Here is a 4,628-nt window from a genome sequence, read left to right on the forward strand (position 1 = left end):
CCCGTGAGCCTCTAGAGCAAGTCACTGAACCCTAGGAGGGGGTAGTGGGAGCCCCAACTTACAGCCACCAGGTCAGCAGCACAGGGGCTGGACGTGCAGCTGGCGTGTGGGCGGCACCTGTGGGGCTGTGGCATTTGCCCCCCACACAGTGGGACTCCCAGCTGCCCCCAGAGATTGGCCAGTGCAGGGAATCTGCACAGTTGGTGTCAGAGGTGCTGGGAGCAGGAAGCGTTTGCTCCTGGTACGTCTCTCCGAGGCAGCATCCCGCGGAGGACCCATGGAGTCCGGGGCTCTGGCCCACGGGCCTGGGTGGGACTGGTCTCCTCCTTTCTGCTTGAAACTGCTTCCCCCTTGGCCTTGGCCGAGTGCTGCTCTGCTGAACGCTTCCTGGGATCTGCCCTCCACTACCCAGGCCCTCTCCTGCATCGTGCGACGCTTCCTCGAGTGCCAGCCCCCTGGCTCACGGGGCGGTTTCCTTCCTAAACGTGTGCTCCAGGCCGGTGTAGCCAGCAGTGAGGCCGTGTGTGGAGCGGGGGTGGGCCGGCCCGACCCTCAGAACCCTGCGCGTCTCCCGCCGGCCTGCCGTGGAATCTAGGCCCGGGCTCTGCCCGTGGGCATTCGAGGTCACGGGAGGAGCAGGGCAGAGCCTGTGGCTGCTACTCTGTCTCCAGCTTTTATCTGCAGGCTGTGGAGACCAAGGCAAACTTGGCTGTGGCAGCTGATCACACTACAGTTTAAGTATGGAGCAATCCTAGAGCTTGCCTGTAGAAGCCTTCTAGGATGCGGATCATTACAGAGCAGAAAGGCCAGCAGTTGATGAGATGAGGCCAAACAGTCCCAACAGATGTTGCACCTGAGCTGCCATCCAAAGGGTGTTCTCTCACCCCTGGTGCCCCTCATCCCACCTGCTCCAGAGAGCTCCAGCTCCTGGACCCGTCCTCCACCTGCGGCGCAGCAGGCCCTACGGATGCCCAGGACTTCTGTGTCCACCAGAGGGACCTCTGCACCCAAGGAGCACTCGCCCTCCTTTCCCCCAGCGACTTCCAGGACTCCGTATGTCCCTGTATGGCTCTCTTCCTTCTGTTTGGGCCCCTCCAGCCCTACTGTTAACTTAATTAAATGAGGTGGGGGCGCCTGCCCGGCTCAGTCGGTAAAGCAGGCAACTGTTGATCTCGGGTTGTGAGTTCAAGCCCCAAACATGAGGTGTAGAGATTCTTTAAATAAATAAATCATTAAAAAATACCGTAGGATGAGGTGTTTACTCACTAGAATGAGGATGTACTGAAGCCTGCAATACCGGGAGTTGACAAGTCTGTGGAGAAAGTAGAATCTTCATGCCTTGGTTATGGGAGCGCCTATGAGTTTGGTTTTTTCTTAAAGATTTTATTTACTCATGAGAGACCCAGAGAGAGGCAGAGACACAGGCAGAGGGAGAAGCCGCAGGGAGCCTGATGTGGGACTCGATCCGGGATCACGACCTGAGCCGGAGGCAGAGGCTCACTACTGAGCCCCCAGCAGATAAGCACCTACGGGGGTCTTATCTGGAACAGTCTGCAGTGTCTCGTACCTTGAGCTGACACTGAGCATCTGGCTCAGGGTTTCCAGTCCCAGGCGTTCACCCCAACTAAATAAAAATGTGTGTCCACTGAAGTCTTGTAGGAGAATTAGCTTGGCCGCTTTCTTTGGAGGAGCCGCAGCTGGAGACAACACAGCCGCCTGTGGACACATGAATCCTGTTCTATTCATACAACGGGCCGCTACTCAGTAATAGAAATGGAAAACACTGATAAATCTGCAAACGTTATGCCAAGTGAAAGGGGTCAGACACACGGGAATGTGCGTTCCTAGTGACAGGGGTCGTGACCCAGAAGCAGTGCCTGGTGGTGATCCCGGTGACCGGTGACCCCGGTGACCTAGGGAGCTGGTGGGCCCCTGGGGCGGTGACCCCGGTGACCGGGGGAGCTGGTGGGCCCCTGGGGCGGTGACCCCGGTGACTGGGGGAGCTGGTGGGCCCCTGGGGCGGTGACCCCGGTGACCGGGGGAGCTGGTGGGCCCCTGGGGCGGTGACCCCGGTGACCTAGGGAGCTGGTGGGCCCCTGGGGCAGTGACCCCGGTGACCGGGGGAGCTGGTGGGCCCCTGGGGCGGTGACCCCGGTGACTGGGGGAGCTGGTGGGCCCCTGGGGCGGTGACCCCCGGTGACCGCGGGAGCTGGGGGCCCCTGGGGCGGTGACCCCCGGTGACCGCGGGAGCTGGGGGCCCCTGGGGCGGTGACCCCGGTGACCGGGGGAGCTGGTGGGCCCCTGGGGCGGTGACCCCCGGTGACCGCGGGAGCTGGGGGCCCCTGGGGCGGTGACCCCCGGTGACCGCGGGAGCTGGGGGCCCCTGGGGCGGTGACCCCGGTGACCGGGGGAGCTGGTGGGCCCCTGGGGCGGTGACCCCGGTGACCGGGGGAGCTGGTGGGCCCCTGGGGCGGTGACCCCCGGTGACCGCGGGAGCTGGGGGCCCCTGGGGCGGTGACCCCGGTGACCTAGGGAGCTGGGGGCCCCTGGGGCGGCCCTGGGGCGGCGCGGGGAAGGCAGGGAAGCCGCGGGCCGGGACTGGGGTGCTGTGGGCCGTGGGAGCTGGCGCAGGTGCAGGCGCAGGGCGCAGGCCGCAGCAGCAGAGGGCACGCCAAGGTCGTGGCAGGTCGTGGCCCGGGTGTTGGGCCCCAGGACCCTTGAGTTTTCCGTGGCGCGGAGGCGGGGGCCTGCCCTGGGCTCTCGGGAATGGATTCCCGCGTCCCCCCGCCCGGCGGGCACAGCCTCGGGGCCCTGACCGCGGCTCCCCTCCGCAGCGGCACCCGGGGGCGTCCCGTCAGCCTCGATCTGAAGCGACGTCGCCCTCAGGCCCAGGGTCCCGCGTCCGTCCCTCCCTCCTCGGCTCCGCGGCGCGGGGCGGGAAGCGGGCGGGGCCTCGCGTCCAGGAGCCCGCACCGCCGCGGCCGCTCGTGCCCACCCAGGTGCCCTCCCCGTCCCCCGTCCCCGTCCCCCCTCCCTCCCAGGGCGGGGCGAGCGACGAGCAGCGCCCCCAGCTGAAGCCCGCGGGCGGCGGTCCGGGCTCCCGAGTCCTCCCGGCGGAGGAGAGCGCGACCCGGCCCCGGCCACGACTCCCGACGCCCCCGCGGCCCGCGGCGGCACTTCCGGTTCCGCCTTCCGAGGCCCGCCCCCCGGGCCGGCGCGCCCAATCCGGGCCAGGCGCGCTCTGGCTGCTGCCAATCAGGGACTGCGTCCTCCGGGACCGGGTCTGAGGAGGCGGCCCCGGGGGGGGGGAGGGGCGGGGAGCCGCGCGGGGCGGGGGGTCGCGGGGAGGGAGCCGCGCGGGGCGGGGGCGGGGAGGGGGAGGGGTCGCGGGGCGGGGGCGCGGGGGCGCTGCCCAGGTGTGCGGCTGGGTGACCGCCCCGGCACCACCTGGAGCCCCGTGGCCCCACCGCAGGTGCAGCGCCCGCCGTGCACCCCGTGGCCCAAGGCGACGATCCGGGGGACCGGGAGCTGCCGACCACCCTGCTCCCCTCCCCGGCCGCCTCCCCGAGGCTGCTCTCCCGCCCCCGCACCCCACCCAGCTCCTCCGCACCTTCCGCGGGCCTCGACTTACCCGTCTGTCCCTTTCCTGAGTTGCCCCGGGGAAGCTTCTTTGCCTCCCGGAGCCCAGAGTCTGTCTGCCGGGCGGGCCGTGAAGCCTGAGGACGGAGACGGGAGGGAATGCGGGGGCGGCGGGGGTCAGGGAGGTGCGCAGGGAGGTCCCCGGGCCGGGCCGCAGCACAGGGAGCAAGGCCCCAGGCCGGGCGGAGAGCGCTCAGCACCGGGGAGGGATGGCCCCTGAGGCGCCGGCAGGGCCAGGGAGGCCGAGGGGCACGAGGGGGACGATGCCCTCAGGGAGGCCGCCCCCCCCGCCCCCCCCCCCGGGTGGGTTATGGCAACCCAGTGACCAGCGAAAATCCTCACCTTCTTGACCAAGTCCCGTGAGGAAGGCGGGCGAGGTGTGCACCGAGGCACCCAGGTGCCCTGCTGATTCAATTCCTTTGCTAGTTATGGGTCTGTTCACATTTTCGATTTCTTTCTATTTCAGTTTTGCTCGTTTGCACATTTCTAGGGATTTGTCCATTTCTTCCAGGTCTCCCAGTTTGTTAGCGTATAATCTTTCATAGTATTCCCTTATAATTGTCTTATTTTTCTGGTGTTGATTGTGATCTCTCCTCTCTCATTTGTGATTTAATTTAGAGAAGGTCCCTTCTCTTTACTTGTTGATGAGGCTGGCTAGGGCTTGATCCATTTTATTAAGTATTTTGAAGAGCCGGCTCTTAGTTTCGCTATTCCATTCTACTGTTTTGTTGTTTCTGTATTGTCTATTTCTGCTCTCATCTTTATTATTTCCCTTCTGCTGCAGGCTTTAGGCTTTGTTGCTGTCCTTTTCCAGCTCCCTTAGGTGTAGGGTTAGGTCGCGTATTGGAGACTTCTTGTTTCTTGAGGTAGGCCTGTATCGCTATGTACTTCCCTCTTAGGACTGCCTTTGCTGCATCCCAGAGGTTTGGAGAAATATGTTTTCATTTTCATTTGTTTCTATATATTTTCTAAATTTCCTCTTTAATTTC

General features: G+C 64.7%; 1 long non-coding RNA gene across 1 annotated transcript; it reads right to left on the minus strand.

Annotated features, from left to right (window-relative positions):
• Nucleotides 1-1,240: 1,240 nt before the first annotated feature.
• On the minus strand, nucleotides 1,241-3,805 carry LOC119869521. The gene is made up of 2 exons (XR_005371732.1): nucleotides 3,632-3,805; nucleotides 1,241-1,716 (listed from the first exon to the last, which is right to left on the minus strand). It is a non-coding gene; the product is annotated as an uncharacterized LOC119869521 (long non-coding RNA).
• Nucleotides 3,806-4,628: the final 823 nt, after the last annotated feature.

Source organism: Canis lupus, chromosome 16 (genome assembly GCF_011100685.1).
Source record: "Canis lupus familiaris isolate Mischka breed German Shepherd chromosome 16, alternate assembly UU_Cfam_GSD_1.0, whole genome shotgun sequence".
NCBI classification, from domain to species: domain Eukaryota; kingdom Metazoa; phylum Chordata; class Mammalia; order Carnivora; family Canidae; genus Canis; species Canis lupus.